Below are 19,996 nucleotides of genomic sequence, written 5' to 3'. Positions count from 1 at the left end.
GCCTGTGGCTGCTCGGGCGCCTGCCCCTGCCTGGCGGGTCCCCCCGCCGCTGCCCGGTCCGAGGTTATTCCGCCCCGCCGGTCAGCGCTGGGGCTGCTCTCCGCCGCGGTTTATCCGTGCTGCGGGGCGGGAGCTGCGGGAGGGCTGCGGGACGTGGCCGCGGCTCCTGGTGTCCGGATGCGCCTCGAGGACAAGTTAGAAGTTAAACCCGTTACTTTTTGGGTGCCCGCGCCAACGCTTGCAGCAGAAGAAGCGGCCGCCGGGGCGGCGGGGTTGGTGCGCGGAGACATTCCGCGCGTGGGTCCCCGTTCAGCTCCAGCGTCCGTCGCGTGCGTCCCTGCGGGGGATCGTGAGGGGAGAGTTTGGGTTGAAGGTGAACGGAGGGGAGGAAAGAAGCGGAGACGCTGCTACCGCGAGGACGGTGCCCTCGAGGTAACGCTTTCCCCCCCCAAAATAATCCGGTCGTTTGTAATGTCAAATTCAGTGCTGGAGGAAAACCAGGGCGGGATCGTGGCGGTGGATTGTAGCGTAGGCTGTGAGGGGGAGCGAGCCGGACGGGGACGCGGTGGAAGTGGAGGGGGAGCGGGTGGGAAACCCCTTTACTGAAATCGAGCCGGGGACGATGGGCAGGATCTGCCACGGGCGGCTCAACTCAGCGCTGCCTCCCCGAAACGCCGGGCGAATTACTCTAACGCTTCCTCTGGCAGCAGCCAGGTGAAACAAATGGGGCCGTTGGGTTCTCCTCTTCTTTCGCGGGACCCGCGGGCGCGGTGGAGCTGCCGGCCCGGCCCTGCCCTGCCCGGCCCGGCCCTGCCCTGCCCGGCCCAGCCCTGCCCTGCCCTGCCCTGCCCTGCCGAGCTGTGTCGTGGAAGAGCCCGGGGCGCCCGGGCCGGGAGGAGGCTGCTCGGGCAGGAGCTGGGCTGCATAGCACTCACGCAGCACAAGGCTGGGAAAACGAAGTATAATTTATTGTGAAGAGCGACGAGGGGCGATGGGGAAGAGGGAGTGGGTGAGGGAAGGGGTGATGGACAGAGAAGGCTAACCAGTTTGGTGGGGTTGGAGGCAGAGAAGGACAAGAGAGACCGGTGAGAGGGTGGAGGTGACAGGAGAAGGGCTGCTACTGTAGGGACAGCAAGGGCGGACTCGAAGCTGAGGTTGTGGGCTGCAAAGGTGAAGGAAGGGACAGCGAGGCTGATGATGGATGAAGTTTACTGTCTGTGCAGCTTCTTTTCAGTTGCTAAAAGTTTTTGAGGTTACTGATTTATACAGAACAGCACTAAAATGATCTGTTTAGTTCCCAACTAGGTCTAAGTCTGTAGGGTTCTCTTAAGTATTGGCTTCTGGTTTTTTTTGGTGTTTTTGTTTTTCCCTGTCATGGGAAAATCAGGCCCTTAAAGGAGCAACAGGCACAAGTTGCATCAGGGAAAATTCCAGTCAGGAAAAATCTTTTCATTGTGAAGATGGTCAAATACTGAAATGGGGGCCCAGAGAGGCTGGGGAGCCTCCATCTGTGGAGGTGTTTGACAGGATAAGGCACTGAGCAGCTTGAGCTTGTACTACTGAGCAAGCTGATGATGGGGCTGCCAGAGGCAGAGAATCAAAGTGAAGTACCTTTCCTAGCAAAGGGGTCTTCTTTAGCTGGATGCAGAACTGGGGGGAAGTGAGAAGAAAGAGGCTTCTCTGGTCTCAACACTATGATCGCCCTTTGACTTCAGTCTTGCAATAGAATGAGTACTTCTATAGCCTCTTCTGACACTAGAGGGTCTTATCTGATAACTTGTCTAGAGCAGTGATTGTGCTGCTTGTACGCTGAGAAAATGTACAAAATACTCTGCTCAATCCTAAGTATACAAAAGCACGGGACTTCAGCGGTCGGGAGTCTTTTCTCGGGTTCAGTTCAGGATAGTGATAAAGGTAGTATTTAAAGTGAACTGAAAATAGCACTGCTTAGGCAGTAGTGGATAGTAAAATCTAGGTGCTAATAATCAGCTGCAAGGTCTTCTGGTTTAAATGGGCAAGACAGGTGTGAGAGGAAGGTAGAATGATTTGATACCGAGTTGGGGAAGTATTTTATTGGTGCTGTGACTACTGTTTTACTTTGACTTTCCCTCTCTCTCCCCCCAACCCCTCAAACAAGTGAGAAAGGAGAGAGGGAGAAGAGAAAGCTGAGAATGTATATAGAAGGAAGAAGAAAAATTTAAGTCCAGAGTTTTTATTTGAGGTGGTGCTGTTTACTTGCCATCGTCTTAAATGCAGGGTGACTGGAAATTGCTTAGTAAGTGTCTAGATCTTCCTTACTGCATTGAGGGTAGGAAAATGACCAAGAGCTGGTAGCACATGGCTGCACTGCAGAATCTTATTACTAATGACAAGCCTGTGTCCCTTCTCTGCTTGGCCTTGAGCAGCAATGCCCTGCTGCTGACAGAGCTGACACGCAGCTGGCTGGTGGTTCTCTACCATCCCGTTCTCTTGGATTTGGATTTCAGATCCCGGTTTTCTAGGTAGTACTTATGCTCAAAGGTTTGATATGATAATCTTGAAGAAAGTAGTTTAAATGTCAGTGAAGAGCAGACAGGAGCTGTAGCACAGTTCTTAATTGGGGGTTCTGTTCTTCAAACTACCTGAGTGCTTTTGTTCCACAGGCTAAAATGTGAATAATAGAGGCTCCCAGGTGGAAGTACACACAGTTGAATTCAGTGGAAAGGTTACAGATCTTTTGCTTTCCTCAGCTGTTATTTCTGAAGTGCTCTTCTATGGGAGTAGAAAAGTGTTCAGATCAATATCAACATTAATTAGAGCGTATGGGTATTTAGGTATGCGTATGTTATTGGCGCTCTCAATTACTATCATGTTATTGTTGTGGTGTAACCCCAGCCAGAAACTAGGCACCACACAGCCGCTCACTCACTCCCCCAGTGGGATTGGGGGAGAGAATTGGAAGGCTAAAAGTGAGAAAACTCGTGGGTTGAGATAAAGACAATTTAATAGGTAAAGCAAAACAAGGAATTCATTTGCTACTTCCCATCGGCAGACAGGCATTCGGCCATCTCCAGGAAAGCAGGGCTCCATCATGTGTAATGGTTACTTGGAAGACAAACACCATCACTCTGCACGTCCCCCCCTTCCTTCTTCTTCCTTCAGCTTTATATGCTGAGCATGACATGATATGATACGCAATATCCCCTTGGAGAGTTGAGGTCAGCTGTCCCAGCTGTGTCCCCTCCCAACTTCCTGTGCACTCCCAGCCTACTCGCTGGTGGGGTGGTGTGAGGAGCAGAAAAGGCCTTGACTCTGTGTAAGCACTGCTCAGCAGTAACTAAAACATCCCTGTGTTATCAACACTGTTTCCAGCACAAATCCAAAACATAGCCCCATACCAGCTACTATGAAGAAAATTAACATTCCCCCAGCCAAAACCAGCACGTTCTTCACCTGTTATTCCATACCATTTAGGTTGTGCTCAGGTCCCACACTATCCAGTACATCCTCATTTATACCCACCACCCTTCCCATTTTTTGATATAATACCCAGATACCATTGCCTTAGTCTATGGACCACCACTGTAAAATGTCTGTAAAACAGCCACAAAATGTCCACCGAGTTCATTTAGTCCATGACTTTGGGCTCCATCTGTTATGGTGGTCACTCATGACAGGGGAGGTTGTGTGTTGTGTAGAGTTAGCGGGCACCAAAGCCACCTCAGGTCCAGTCGCTGCTGCACTTGCACTGGTTCTTGTAAGACTTGTTGTCCACTGGTTTGGGTGGTTCCTGCTATAGTAATTCCTATAACGTGCAACTCAAATCATGGGTTACAACAATTCAAAAGGCATACCCATTACAATCTCCACCCCTGGTTCCTTTGGGCCAGATTATAGGGTTTAACATTGCAACGAACTCCTTCCTTCGCTCCTAGCCTGGCTAGCAACAAGGGGTTCCTGCTATAGTAATTCCTGTAACATGTAACTCAAAACCAGGGTTACAACCATTTAAAGGTATTTCCATTACAATCTCCACCCCTGGTCCCTTTGGACCAAACTATAGGGTTTAACATTGCAATGAACTCCTCCCCTTGCCCCTGCTCCAGCTTGGACTTCTCTGCAGTTCTTTAGGGGTGTACCTGCTCCAAGTGGAGCCTTATCTATGAGCCATGGTCTCTTCAGGGGTATACCTGCTGTGGGATAGACTTTGAGGTGCTTTGAGGTGCACTTGTTCCAACGTGGCTTTATCCATGGGCCACGATCCCTTCAGAGGTACACCTGTTGCAGCACAGACATAACAATGGCCACAGATGCTTTGAGATGTACCTGCTCTGGCATGGACTTATTCATGGCCACAGATGCTTTGGGGTGTCCTGTTCCCCTGTGGACTCATCCACAGGTCACAGTCCCTTCGACTCAAGTTCACGCTGGAGTTCCAACCTGTCCAGTACAGCAGCACAGAAACAGCAGCGATGCCCCAGCCATCTGCCAGCCCAGGTGCCTCACCATTACTGTTACCCAGACACAGCAGAGTAAGATGACAAACAGTACAGCAAGCGGCGAAAGCAAAAAGAAGCCACTGATGAGTTTCTCCCTGAAGTTTTCTCACTTTTACTCTTCTCATTCCCTCCCCCATCCCACCGGGGGGAGTGAGCGAGTGGCTGTGTGGTGCTTAGTTGCTGGCTGGGGTTCAACTACTACAGTTATTCAGGCTTGTTTAGATACAGTCGCTAGTCTGTTCTCCAAACCAACAGTCAGCATGGCTTCTTAAGTTGCAGGTGTAGGGTGCGTATAGTTACTGCTACTTGCTCACCCTTCTGAAGCCTCCCATGGCTGCTTCTAGTTCTGCAGGATCTGCTTCTTTAACCGTGGGTATCTAGGATCAGGTATTTGTCTCTGAGAGTGATAGCTTTGAATCCTGGTAAGCCATGATGAAAAGATGCAATGTGAGGGGGTGGTTTCAAATGCCTTATTATCTGCCCTTGACAGCAAAGAGGTCCCTGTGTGTGTGAATGACCCACCACAGACTTGCAGGACCATGCCTGTTTTGACTTCTTGTCTTCTATTGTGTGCCCCAATGCTGAGAGAACTGAACCTATTCTGTAGGTTTGTGTTCCTTAGAAGACATTAGGGTAGGAAAAGGGCTATAGAGCTTGGCTGAAAAACAAATAGAGAAGTGACCAGAAAACTAGTGACTCTATGCAGAAGCAAGGCGGGGGTTTGGACTGCATCTTGATAAGTTGGGTCTTCACTGGACAAGACCCCCTCCATACTTAGGTTGGCCGGAAGTTCTGCATTATTCTTTTTCTTTCTCCACTTTCTGCTCCCAAAAGCTCGCATGGAGCTGGTTTTCTTGTTGCCTGCACTCTGAAAATCAAAATGTGCTAGATGAGTCTCAGTAGCACGTGCTGGCAGTGGTACAGAAAGCAATGGAGGAAAGGATGGAGAGACAAGGTCTGACACTGTGCCACCTTGCTGTAGTTATTATCAAAGGATACTTGGCTGGCTTCTAGGTAATGGGCTCCTTTCCCAGGAATATGGCCAGGTTCTTCAAAACTTAGTATTTGCAGGCCACTTAAATTCATTGCTATGTTAATATGGTGTAAAACTGTTGTGGTTTAAGCCCAGCCGGACTAATCACCACACAGCTGCTCACTCACTCCCCTTCCTCAGCTGGACAGGAGAGAGAAAATATGAGGAAAAGGCTCGTAGGTCGAGATAAGGACATAGGGAGATCACTCACCAATTACCATCATGGGCAAAACAGACTTGACTTGGGGAAATTAGTTTAATTTATTACCAATCAAAATCAGAGTAGGATAATAAGAAGTAAAACCAAATCTTAAAAAAACAACACCTTCCCCCCACCCCTCCCTTCTTCCCGGGCTCAACTTCACTCCCGATTTTCTACCTCTCCCCCCGAGCGGCACAGGGGGACGGGGAATGGGGGTTGCGGTCAGTTCATCACACGTTGTTTCTGCCGCTCCTTCCTCCTCACACTCTTCCCCTGCTCCAGCGTGGGGTCCCTCCCACAGGAGACAGTTCTCCACGAACTTCTCCAACGTGGGTTCTTCCCACGGGCTGCAGTTCTTCACGAACTGCTCCAGCATGGGTCCGTTCCACGGGGTGCAGTCCTTCAGGAACAGACTGCTCCAGCGTGGGTCCCCCGCGGGATCGCAAGTCCTGCCAGCAAACCTGCTCCAGCGTGGGCTCCTCTCTCCACGGCTCCACAGGTTCTGCCAGGAGCCTGCTCCAGCATGGGCTTCCCACAGGATCACAGCCTCCTTCAGGCATCCACCTGCTCCAGCGTGGGGTCCTCCACGGGCTGCAGGTGGATATCTGCTCCACCGTGGACCTCCATGGGCTGCAGGGGGACAACCTGCCTCACCATGGTCTTCACCACGGGCTGCAGGGGAATCTCTGCTCCGGCGCCTGGAGCACCTCCTCCCCCTCCTTCTTCACTGACCTTGGTGTCTGCAGAGTTGTTTCTCTCACATATTCTCACTCCTCTCTTCTCCGGCTGCTGCTTCCCGGTTTTTTTCCCCCTTCTTAAATATGTTATCACAGAGGCGCTACCACTGTTGCTGATTAGCTCAGCCTTAGCCAGTGGCAGATCCGTCTTGAAGTCTGCTGGCATTGGCTCTATCAGACATAGGAGAAGCTTCTAGCAGCTTCTCACAGAAGCCACCCCTGTAGCCCCCCCTGCTACCAAAGCGCTGCCACGCAAACCCAATACAAAAACTTTAAATTGCTTAATAATACAATCGTCTAAATTAATACATATTAAATCAGCATCCCAAATGACTAACACCTTTATGTATTTAGAAAATAATGTGTTTTGTTGTTTGCTTTTTTTTTAGAAACAACTCTAATTTTCTAGGAACTCTATAAAGCTAGTGACAGTGTGTGCTATAAAACCAGATGCCCTAATGCAGCAAATGTGATTATACGTGCTAAAAAGAAGATACTTAATTACTTCATATAATATCCCAAACCTAAATATATGGGGGGAAAAAAGACATTTCAGGCTTAAGGAGCCTAGGATATCAGATCTCCAAGGGCCAAATGAGAGGACTGTATTTCACATAGCAGAACAGTGACTTGGCCCTTAGCATTGTTTTAAAGCTCTGATGACTGGTCCAGGCAAGTTTAAGTTAGTGAAACGGTTATCAAATCTTTCTACCTTTCACCATATTTCTAGTGCCATTACTGCACCCCCTCCCCGCCCCCCCACTAAATGAGGCAGCAGTCTGAAAGAGTTTGGGCAGAAGTGTTTGAGGTGAAGTGTAGGCAGATACAGCTGGGCATGGAAGGGCATGTTTCATGGCTGTATCAACAGTGAAGCACCTGTAGCTCCCTTCTGTAAGAAAAACTCATATTCTCAAAGTGGCGGAGGTGGAGCTTTACATAACTAAAACTCCTACCCTCCAAAAGTTGTAGCTCTGTAGCTGCAGTAAAGTTCAGTGAAACTGGGCCTGATACACAAAGCATAAACAGTTGTCTGCTGGCTGTCAAAGAGATTTTTGAAGGTATTGTATCATATCCTGTTTCTGTTAGCCTGTCAAACTAAATTGAGCTTTAATTTGCTGCGTTGATTGATCGCCAGTTACTTGAGAGAACAAACCAGGAGGAGCTGTTATCCCTGAAATCACAGGGCCTTTGCTAGTTTATAACTTGGAGCAGTCCTCTGGAAAACTGATTGTTTCCTTCTCCAATGCTGTAGTGAAATGAAAGCTATTATCTTTGTGTTCAGCTTCTTTCATTAAAAGCTTTTGTATTTCTTTCTCTGTGGTAAACCAGTGTATGTACTGCCGCCAAGGCTGTCTGCTCAAGTTTCCTTGGCGCAGCGCATCAGTTCTATTAGTTTGTGTCTTAAGAAAAGTATGTTTACACAATAGCAGATACATCTTTGCTGTGGAAAAAAGTTGTCTGCTCAGTAGATAAGAGACCTTCTATTTAAGCCCTACAATGTTGTTTTCTTGTGAGGCTGAATTAAAACATCATGCAGGAACTCCTCTAATTAAATCAAATCTTCCTAACCTAACTACGCAAGAAAAGACCAAGTTTAATGCTTGTATCTAATGCTTCCCATCAGAAGAGGGACAGCGTAAACAGTATTTAGGGATCTCTAGCTTGCCAAATGGAAGGTAGCCCCTTCAAATGTCATAGTTTTATCAAAATGCAGCAAATTTTAACTTGAGATCGGTGAATATAGGTTTGCTGCTAGTGGCTGAATACTGTTCTTTGATGCCTCTTTTTGTCCGGTATTGGAAACCGGTATTTATAAATTGCAACCACACTGGCCTATGATCTGCTGCATTCCAGTGATCCTTTGGTGGAACGTGGAGGAGCTTATGAAACGCGTGTCAATCTTCACAGGTAGGAGGAGAATTTCCAGGCAAAGTTGCATCATCATCATCTGTGGTTTGTAAGCATAAGCGTGGAAAGTCCACCTCTTCCACGCTGAAGGAAAGTAGATGACTCTACTCTTACTGCCGTGAATGTATACCCATGCAAAGGGAAGCTCCTCGCAGTTTTATCGGAACTTCAGTAAGCCTTACAGACGGTGTTCCTGGGATGCAGTGTGGCAGACATGAGCGGATTTCCACCAGTTATCTTCTCCTTAATCTTTATGGTTTTGTCTTCTTACAGAAACAAGCAACAACCCCTGCCCTCTGATGTACATGAATGAATTGATACGGCTTGCTAAGTGCAGATGTGGTAGCATGAGAATCTCTTTCCCGAATGCTTACATGGAAACCTTGTGAGCAGCCCCCTGCCCCAGGTTCAAGTATGGCTTCTTAACAGTCTCATAAATACTGCAGCTATGTATAGAATAGACACAGGCTTAATTTAATTGAATGAACAATTAAAAAATGGTAACTAGGTAGAGGAAATTGTAGTTTACACATGTGGAGAAGAATAGTTCCTTCAGCTGGTCATTTTACTGACTACATTTTATTGCTGTTTCACTGTAACTGATTGTTAATGGATTGCTGTCTTTAGTGCAGCCTGGTATTGACTGCTATTTTTCTTGCAATTGATTGCATTTCATTGTTAGTTCACCCTTTCACTATCTTTTTCCTAAATTGTTTTATGCTGGCTTTCCCAATTACCATATTTTTCTCTCTTGCGCTCTTCTGTCCATTGAGCTCATCTGCATTTTCCTGTTCTCTTCTTGCCTTGTCTCACTTATGCACGTGCCCTGCCACTCTTCCAGTGCCTTCTTTGATGCCTTCAGGACAATTTTTGAAACTTGCATTCTTGCCTTGATGTGTAGTTTTGGCTGTTGTTTGCTGCTACCCTTTCCCTTGCTCTGTGGCTACTTCTGTGCACTCTCTCCACTGCACTACAGGAGAAGTTCAGGAAAGAGAACCTGCTCTCTGATTGTGCCTTGGAAGTAGCTAGAGGGTCAAGACCTGTGTGGAAGAACCTTCTGCAAATCACAGAATCACTAAGGTTGGAAAAGACCTGTAAGATCATCAAGTCCAACCATTACAATATTAGGGGATGAGCTCCTTGAGCACAATTGAGAAGCTTGTGGCTCTTTTGGTGTCCTGCCTTCTTCACTACCTCCTGTTTCCTTAAATGACAAGTGGGCATGGGTTAACTTGCCATGTAAATTTTGTTATACTTGGGGCATATTGTCTGCTCACACAGTCATGCCTCTTACCATTGTTCAGACTGACTTTCCCTTACCCCCTCTGTAAAACTGCACTGCTCTTCTTTTTTTTTTTTTTTTTCTTTTTTTTTCCCATGAAACAGTTTCTTGCCAATTTGTTAGACTTAATATCTTCAGGCCAAACAGGAGGGGTGTGTGTATGGACATATCTGCATGGGACAATCTCTGAAATCTTGCTTTCTTTAAGACTTGTTTTTCTGACTAGGACATTTTGGTAACCCCTCTGACATCTGCACAGTTCTGGTGCTGCTCAGCACATCAGTCTGAAAGCTGAGCCACACTGAAAGACGTAGTATCAGGTAAACCAAAACACTTCTGTGTCCAGCCTAAGGGAAAAGCTGGAGGGAAAACATCGCTCTCATATATCCTTCTCTAAACGGGAAGAATGGTGGCCACTGTGAGACTTTTGCATTGAGTTCATCTCTGGTGCTTGGCAGAAGCTTATGGAACAGTCCTGCTGCACCAGAGCATGTTTTTGTGGCACCATGAGTAGTTTAGACTGTGACTTTCTCTTACGTGTGGACAAGCCAAATGCAGACGAGAAGCTCAGCTGCCAGAAGAACTGCCTCCTGAGTGCTCTGGCTCTGTTCATAGTGGGTATTTCTCTGGTGCTTTGAAAGGTGGTCCAACTACTTGTGAGCATGTCTTATGTGTTGAAGCAAGTTGAGGAATGGCAGCTGACACCATAACCAAGCTTTACCATGCTGTCTACTGAGCTCTGATAATCAAGGGAGAAATACAAAACTCCTTCCAAAGGAGTGTGTGGATTGCACGTCTTAAAAATCGGGCTCAGGATATGTAGCATCAGTCTCCTGTATGCTATATTCATCCTTATGTATTGCTTCATTCTGAAAACTGACAAGTGTTTATTTGCTCAATGCATATTCCAGTTGTTTCATTGCAGCTCAACTCTTTGCAACTAAGTTTCAGAGAGGTTTTTTTTAACGTGACCGGATTGTGAGTCAAATTTGGCATTTGCTTATCTCTTTCATCAGTTCAGTCTTTCTCGGCATCTGAAAAAAGCCCTCGTAAAACAAGTGTAATTGGACTGCATGACAATGTAGAGTGTGACTGGGGGGAGTAAAGGAGGGATGGCAAGTAGATGACTTCTTAACTGCAGCAAGTGTGACTCAGTCCTCTAAGAATCTCTTAGAGCAAATCAGAGGATTACCTTGTTACCTTGATGGGTGTCAAAACCCGCCCCCACCTTCAAAAAAACAAGACAAAAAACCACCCGAAAACAGAACTGAACTTCCATAGCATTGTAGAACATCCATTTTTTCCTTTGAAGTTTGCTGTCACGGTATAGGGCATTAGGAGGATAGTAGGTGAGAGGGTATGGTATGTCCCTGCAATTGCAGAGATTTCATTACCAAATCTTTTATTTTTTCAAGATGACATAGTCAGCTTTTAATGAAGAGAAGAAAGGACAAAGGATCTGTGCTCAGTTAGATGAAGAGACTCTGTTTTTAAGTTAGTTGTTAGATTTGAGGCCACGTATGAACAAAGCGTATGAGGAAGTATTTGATGTTAGCAGGAGTCTTAGTGGATGTGGCTAAAGATCGTATTCTGTGCTGCAGTTCATCTCTAAAGCCCCATCTTTGGGGAGGGGTTGGAGACATTAGACTGGCTTTCTCTTGACTTTTGTCTCACGTCCTTCTGTGATATTTGGCATTTTCTTACGTTTTTGTCAAGTGGAAGATAAATCCGAGGCACAGTGTGCCATATGTACTGTCAGCAACCCAGCAGATTTTTTTGCTGCCCCCTGTAAAGGAGACTAACTCAGAACTATTGCAGGTAAAGTAATGGGAGAAGACTTCCTCCCTTTGGAGGGCATTTCTGGTCTAGTTTTCTGCTTCTGCAGGTGCCTGGTAGAAATTCTGAAGTATGGGGTTAATGTAACTACTAACCTGTGGAGTGAAAAACAAGTAATCACTGCCTTTCAAACCTTCTGGGAGAGACTGACATGCCTGATACTGGTGGGCTTCTATCATAAGATTAATTTTCTGACATGCACAGACTCCTGACAATGCAGTAGCTTCTTAGCAGATTTTCTTCAAGGTGGAAATTGATAAGTTTGTTTGCTCCTCTGATGTTTCTAGAGTGCTGTACAGAAGCTACTGAAGAGTTGCTCTAAGGCATTCTGACATACAGAAAGGGTTGGGTGTACAGAAGCACTGAGAAGCATCAGGTGTCATACTTCATGCTGAATTGGAGGGGGAAAACCAGGAAACTTTGAAAAGACTTGGTTTATAAGTTACAGAATGCTCTATTCAAGTTACTGCTTCATGAAATGAATTAATTTACTCATCTGGGTTTGATCTTTGTGTTCAGACTCGGTTAGAGTGAGCCCCTTGGGAGCTGGAATAGGGTGGCAGGGCAAAGTGCCTGTCTGGTTTGGGAAGTCCAGAAGCCTGGACTCTAAGAATAACAAAGAGATCCCATTGCTTTTAAACTCGGTGACACTGCAAGCAGAGTACGCTCTGGAAAAAAAAGAAAAAAAGACAGGAAGCTATTATATGCTGTTTACAGTGACACTGCATAGTTATAAATTGCACATCAAATAATTAAGATGTATTTGTAGTGGACTTCAAAAAGCTCCAAATCCTTAATAAGTATGACTTCTCTCAATGAAATACGAAGTGTCACAGAGATGGTACAGAAGACATTCAGGTATGAAGGTGGTCAGAAACGTCTTGTTCAAACAGTTTTTCAGAAAACTAATTTCGAACACACTTAGTGTTTTGATAGATGTGCTTTAAGCCTGGATCTCAGCACTCCTGTTAAATGTTGACACAGGAAACTTTTCAAAAAACTGCGTTCAGTCTCATTCAGCTTAACTGCCTATGGACTTCCAAGGGGCAACTATTGTTAGTTAAAGGATAAACTTGCATTAGAAGATATCTGTAGAATAATTCGGTATGCTCTGAATTTGTTCATTGCTCTTTGGGGATTAAGACACCTGGTGGTAATGAATGAGGCTATTAAAGCTTTCTAGAATAAAGCTGATTGTATTACTAGTGGGATGTAAGGATAAAAGAATGTTAGCTTTATAGTTTGAACTCTGTTCTTGCAATAGCAGAGTTGGTTGTAAATTGCAGGAAACAAAGCTCGAGTCTGAAACTGCATTTTCTTGATTTCTTACTTGTTTTGATGTCTAAACTACATTGGTGTCTCAGGGCTGGAATCACAGAATGGCTGAGGTTGGAGGGAGCCTCTGGAGGTCATCTGGTCCAAGCAGGGCCATCTAGAGCTGGCCCTGTGATGGAAAATTTATTTATTTATTTACTTGCGTGGTAAGATAGCATCCATGCTGATGGGTCACTGAGCAGCCAAAGAGCTCTGTATTTCCTCATCTGTTTTCCTACTTCCTTGCTCCTTATGATAAATGAGTCTTGGGACATCCTGTAACAATTCAAAGAAGCATTCATCTTGCTCCTCGCTCCTACCTTCTTTCACACTCTGCTACCCTTCATCCTTCTTAATTAAATAGGAACTGAGTTTACATGTGGTATTTCACCATTCAAACTTTTTTCCAAGGTGCAAGGGTCTAATAAATATTCATGCAGTAGACTTATAATCACCTGGTTGGACTCAAATAGACCTTTACGTGATTGCACCAGCAATGAAACATTATATGGTAGGGAAATGGGCAAATGATTACATGGATTAATCTCTTCCCCTACATACTAATTCTAGAGGAAGCTGTTGCAGTTGTAGACTATTAGTTTTCTGTAAAAGAAGCCTTGAGTTAGTGCAGCTTTCACTATTTCTGCTTGTTTTTGGCAAAAGGGTGTTACAGGCTTTCCAAATGCGAACAGAAGTTTCTTGTTTGGACCTTTATGGTGATCCTCCAGGATGCTCTTTCTTTTCCCAGAAAGAAGATAATAGAGAGGGGTTTTTGTTGGTTTGTGGTTTTTTGTTTTTTTGGTTTTTGTTTCTTTTTTGCGGGGGGGTGGGGGGGGAGGGTAAGGGGGTTGGGGGTGGTGAGGGGTGGGGGTGTATTGTGGGGAAACTCTTTCACAACCTGTACAGGATGAAATGTTTCTTTTTTTCAACAGAAAACTGAAATTTCTATGTGGGGATGAGTGGGAAGTACATGCTTTCAGCTACAAAAAGTAGTTGGGGTCCTCTTCGGGCACAAAGCTCTGACTTCTGTACATGGGAAAGGAAAGAGGAGAAGATGGGTAACAAACTGTCCATGTTGCTGTAGTAGTCATGGTTAGTCTGAGCAACCAATGTGCCATCCAAGACAGTGGTTGTTGGTGGCAAGGAGTCTGACCAAACTGAAACTTGTGGCTCATTCACAAGCTGTTGTTCTTTGTTAGAGTTTTCTTTTTATCTTACATAGTGCCTGCACTTGCAGACAAAGGCTTTCTTCTAGGAATGCAATAGTCAGGTAGGAAAAGAAACAGAGGTGGCTCAAGATTTATGTTACATGTGTCTCTGCGGCCCCTATGCAAGTCTTGTGGAACATCTTGTGGCTGATAGATGACAAGAAATGTTCAGTTTTGGGCTTGGGGGTATGCTTGCTTTTTTCCTTGACTATCTTCCACAGAAAGATTTAAAGTTACAAACCTCTGATATCTTACTCTCTTCATTTTAGGGAGATTGAGTTAGGTGATTAACATTCCTGTGGGCATATGTTTTAATTATTGAATAGGGAAATGAGTTACTGCAAAATGAGTCTTGCATTTTGCATAGGAAGTAGGAGCAGTTGTCGTTCTCACTGTTAATAACAAGGTGGGATGACCACATGTGCATGTTGCTATAATCCATGCAGTAAAATCACCCTTTTCAAGGACCTGTTTTGGGAAGAAGTGGTAGTGATGAGCTTGCTTCTGCATGCACTTAATTTACCAAGTTTGTGTGCTTGGATACTAATATGGTAAGTGCCTTGGAAATACCTGTAATAGCTACAGAAAGCAGTAGAGTACGAATCCCTTTTTATATTGAGTCAGGGTTTGAAGGGCTATGTTTTTGTGAAAATGTTCTCAGTTCCTGTATAATTGATTGCGGGGGGAGGAGGGGTTACAGCTGCGTAGTAGACATCTTAATCAATGAGACTGTTTGTACTATTAAACAGTATACTCTTTAGAGCCAGGCACTTAATAACAAACTAAGCTGTCAGTCGGTGCTGCACATACTACTTAGGGAGATTAAAGGCTGTAATATTGAGAGAACAAAGCTAATATAAACATCCTTTACAGTTCATGAGGTTAACTTTCTACTTGCTCAAGCTTTCAATAATTAGTTTCCTTCCTGTCTGTCCCTTGTGTCGCCCCTTGCTTGTAGCATTCTCCTCGGGTTCAGCAACTTGGTTCACAGCCTGGCTTTAATCTTTGCTGTGTGCTGTCCCCTATTGTCTTTGAAAATACTCTATAGTTTTTCTTCAACAGAAAGACTTACAGTCCTCTTCAATCTTGGCTTTGCCATTCTGTCTAAGCTGCTTGGCATAATGCTTAAATAAAGCTTTAAAAAAAATTCATATTTCCAAGTAATTCATGAATATGCCTGTACTTTAGAGAAAGGGAGGGAGAGAGAGCCTGTGTAGTGGCTGATCAAGAGTAACTAAATTTCCCATTAGTGTGCTAGGAAGAACTTGCATAAAAATCCTGAATTCCAAGTACTTTATCTTGTTCTCAAATTACATCTGAGATTATGATCTTTATGCTGATGCTACTTTATGGCCTCTGGAGTTTTTTGGTTTGTTTTTAATTTATAGCTGTTCTTATTCTTCCCTCTTTCCCCTATTTTTGTCATGCTGGAAATATTTGGAGCAAAATCAAGCTCTGGAAATAAACATATTTATTACAGTGTTCAAAGTCTCTGTATCCTGCTCAATGGACAGCTGGGATCAGCACAGAAGAAAAGTGTTTCTTGAAAGGCAGCATGGGCAGCAGACTATGTCACTGGGAAATGAGAAGGTAATTTCATAGCAAATTTGTAGCAAGCTTGGAACAGTGTCAAGTATGGGAGGACAGGCAGCTGACATGGAAATATTCACCTTCCAATACCATTGTGAGCTAACTGCTTTGTGCTTATTTTGCAATGCTTGTCTTTTATTTAGTTTTGTGATCCAAACTGGAAAATAAACTATTTGAACAGTTGGGAATGGAAAGGGTCAGCCTACTTTGGTCTTGACTAAATCACTTTATCGTTAGCCTTCTTTTCCCTCTCATTTGTCTTTTCCTCCACCCCGGCGCCTTCTTAAGTTTTTGACCATTTCTGGTCCAAGTAATCAGACAAGAGAAATGTTCTGCGGGTTAGTGTCCTTTCCATTAAAAGTTTTGGTAGAAACAAAGCAGACAAGTTGGCCAGTCTGCTGTGTGTTTGTGCTGTTGCCCAAGCTGCTCATCTAATGGGCTCTTCCAGGGAGCATGTCCCAGCTCTGGCCAGAGTTGTCTTCCTGTCCTCCATATAGTGAGTTACAGCCTTTTTCAGTTGTTATTTCTTTCCCCTTGAATTCCATAAAATGGACACTTCTGAAAAAGTCCAGTTAAGACTGATGTTTTTAGGATTTTTTTTTGCCTGAAACACTTGTTTTATGTAGCGATCAGCCTAGTGGGATTCTGTACTCAACTGGAGCCTTGCTAAGTTGTAGTGATGAGCACTGGTGATTCTTTTGTTTTTGAAAAGGTAATAAAAATGTCTTTTTTCTTTTTTTTTTTTCAACACTATATAGCTAAATGAGTCTTCATTTTGGAGATAGGAAGTGCAAAGGATGAAACTTTAATGAATTCATGACTCACTCGTTTTAATAATTGGAAACTGTTGTATAAAGGATGTTGAGAGTGGTTTGCATCCACAAAGACTTATTCACAGGATCTGAATAAATCTTGGTTGCTATAAAGGAAGAGGATGCACCTTCCAGTGACCTGTACAGAAGCTGTTCCTGCAGGTTGTTGGAGTACAATGTTTTTCATGTACCTGCCATTTCTAGCCTGATTTTTGGCTATAGGCTTTAAGAATACAGTCAAAGCTGACCTTTCTTTTCTTTCCATTCCACTTAGTACTTTTAATTCTACATGGGTTATAAGAATGTTTGACTCACTAGGTAAAATCTTAATTGCAGCATATTCTATGGTGTCTGTGTACCACATGTCAATCGTAAAGGTCTATCTGATCTACTGGCTAGTCCTTCATAGGGTTTAAAATTTGTGATTTTACTACTTAGTGATGAAGAATAACTCTATTTTGTGGGTTGGTTTTTTTGGGGTGTTTTTTTGTGGTTTTTTTAAAGGAATATTGGTGATTGCTTTCAGCCTGTTGAGAGCTGGGTGTGAAAGAGTAATAAGACATGGAGAGAGAAGCTGTGCTAGTGAGTTTCTTTTCAAAGGTGCTCTTCTAATAAAAGCGCGAAGGCCTCTCAGACAGCTTTGGAGATATTTATCTTAGGTTGAGATTTTCTGCATTTCCATAACATACAAAGTAAAAATTAATTCAAGCATTATACATGGGTTTATGTGTAAGAAAGGAGGATAAGACAGCTGAGAAATTTAGGCAGAATCCAATAATTAAAGTAGAAAGTGAACGGAGACTATTAATGCTTCTACTTAAGGTCCTGTGCTTTGACACATGTCTTCCTTAGACTCCACGTACACTCAGTAGGAGGGAGAGGAAAAAGACAGCAAGAAAGGAAAAAGGCAAGGGAGATGTAATGCTGTATTGTCTGGATGCTTTGGAAGTGTGTAAGATGGGTGTGTGTAAAAATGACATGAAAGGAAAAAACTATCATATAAAAGCACAACTGCTTTTAACTTTGAGGTGTTCAAGATGCTGATCGTGTCCCCAGTACCTCCAGCTGTGTAGTTGTCTTTTGCAACAACTTAAACCATTCTTGTAAGAAATGGAAGTGGCAGCTAAAATAACTCCAGCAACAACATATAACAAAAAGGTAATGAAGCTGATGGCAACAAGTACAAACCAACAGTTTAAAAAATACTGATGAAGGTTAAAGTATCTGAAAAGTCTTGTGGTGGCTGGGGCTAAAGGACAACTGGCTCCTTTGTCAGAAACCAACTCAGTCTTAACAGCAGTGGGGTGGAGAAGTCTGGCCTCTCCTCCACAGGGGTCCAGAGCAGAGTGTTACCACCGTACTGTATGGTAGCAATACTATGAAAAATTCAATTTGTGTTTGCTTTCTCTAGTATCTGTTAGCTGTTTAATCTGATACTCATCCAACAGTGTTGTGAAAAGGCTGAAAAATGATCTAATGTCGCAAATACTAACCAACCTGTTACCTAGGGAAAATTGAATTGGGTTTATTTTAATTGTATCGGTCCCATTTTATTAATTAAAACTATTGTGACATACTTCATGTTTTGCAAGGTAATTCCTTTTAAGGAAACTTATTTGCATGGTCAATTCAACTCAGACCAGAAACAAGTGCGGAATTCAATACTGAGGGTAATCGACCACAGTAGGAGCTTGCCTAAGGGTGCAGTGGATTCTCTGTCACATGAAGTCTTCAAGTGAAGACTATATGTGTGTCTGAGTGGTACTTTCTGCTTTAGCTAGCGTGTGTGAGATGGATACAGAAGTTAGTGTGGGGGTCTAGAAGGTGCTATGCAGGAAATTGATGAGATTATTCTCATGGGTCCTTCTGGCCTCAAGGTCACCATGGTTGCCATGTACCAGTCCTAGTGGGAAAAGGTGAAAACTCATGAGTCGTCTAGTAACGAACGTAGGTGAAGAGACCTTAAGGGTTATTTCTCCAATAGCTGAAGTCCTCAAGTCTTGCTTCTTTGTGAGTAATAAACATTTGACTCCTAGCTTAACATTTTTGTACATGTAGTGGGCTTCATTTTAGGCTCCTCTTAGTTCTAAGATGGTGGATAATTAAGATTGTTCATATGTCTCACTGTGAGCTGTGCTGCTTTTGTCTCTCCTTCACAGCAATTCTTATTCTCTTAAACATTTTGTCTGTTTAATTTTACCCTGGAGAGTTTGCCAGTCCGGCTCACAGTGTGATGACATGAGTGCTTATGGTGGCATAAGAAGAAGAGGGAAGCAAGGAGTGGGGGAGGAAATCACAACCTTTCTCTGGGGACAGAGAAACCACTTCTTTCAATAGCAGTGCTGGGGTTTATGCTGCTTTAAATGCTGATAGTTATGCTGTAAGACAACTCTGTGCTCCAGAAGTACGTCTTAAGGATGAACTGAGATGTAAAACATAAAAATCCTTTGCAGAGCAAGTTAGTTCAGAGAGCAAACTTTTCTCAGAAAAGGCAACGTGTCAAATAAAGCCACTGCTATTTAAGTTCCCAAGTTTTTTCTCTAGCCTCTTCTGTGTGCATCTATTCTGTTCCTACAAGTGCTGCTTGATTTAAGGTTAATGTCAGATGGAAAATATGTGGCTGTGAAACTACTAACATGGAACTAATGGAATGATTTTAATTCCTTTAAGTGACCTATCCATTTTCAGCTTTATTACTGCATGGTCACTGCTTCCCTCAGTGCTTTTAAAATTGGAGCTGGAGGAGGGGAAGCTTTGTGCACAACTCAAAATATTCATTTTGACAAAGGTTAGAGACTTGACTAGGGGGGCAGCTCTTTCTTCTGTGTTTCCATTTGTCCAGGCTGGACAGCTTTCTTGAGAAGCTCTCTGCATGTTTTTCTTTGCTTGGCTTATGAAGTTGTTTCACCCTGCTCTTGGGCTTTAGCCTACCTCTTGCTTTCTGAAAACCAGTGTGCTCGCTGCCTGAGCAGCAGTCTTCCTCTGTTGCTCACTTTCCCCTTTCTTTTGAAGGTCTCCCCAAAGAAGGGTGGGGAGAAATGTAAGTCCACTCAGCTTTAACATCAACACAATCGCAGTTCACTTCTGTAGCATAAGTCACAAACCTCTTTAACTCCATATACCTCTACGAGAGCATGGAAAGGAAAGAAGGGCTGAGGGGGGGTAGGCCGATTTCCGTGGAGAGTTATGACTCTCTTTGAAACTGGCTGTTGCCACAGCAGACCTGCCAGGCTGAAGGCTGTGATATCTATCAGAAGTAAAGAAATAAGATCTGGCCCTGGGTCTGGAAAGGATTCTGAATTAAGAAACTCCGCTGATTCCCCACATATTGGGAAAATCATGTTGTGAGACTCCAACTGATGAAGATCAAAGCCTGCTAGGAGTGGCCTGAAGATGGGGTAGCGATATACTTCTGAAAAACTGGAGGATACACGTTGCATTGGAGTTCCTCTCTTGTGGTACTGTTGGGAGGCAGAAGCATGGTAGCATGTGGGATTGCCTTGCAGAGCTAATGCATAGACCCTTTGCTACTGATTCAGCTTGTGCAGTCAGTGCCAGGATCTCTGTGCAGAAGAGGGACTGAGTATTAGTATCTG

At 44.2% G+C, this 19,996-nt stretch overlaps 1 protein-coding gene across 1 annotated transcript in view; it reads left to right on the top strand.

The window, feature by feature from the left end:
* GLP1R (glucagon like peptide 1 receptor) overlaps positions 1-19,996 on the top strand; it is a 93,522-nt gene that overhangs the window by 348 nt on the left and 73,178 nt on the right. The gene's annotated exons all lie outside the window — the stretch shown is intronic.

This window comes from Gavia stellata, chromosome 2 (assembly GCF_030936135.1).
Source record: "Gavia stellata isolate bGavSte3 chromosome 2, bGavSte3.hap2, whole genome shotgun sequence".
Taxonomy (NCBI): Eukaryota; Metazoa; Chordata; class Aves; order Gaviiformes; family Gaviidae; genus Gavia; species Gavia stellata.
Note: the sequence above shows the minus strand (reverse complement) of the source record. Positions and strands in the feature narration are given on the sequence as shown.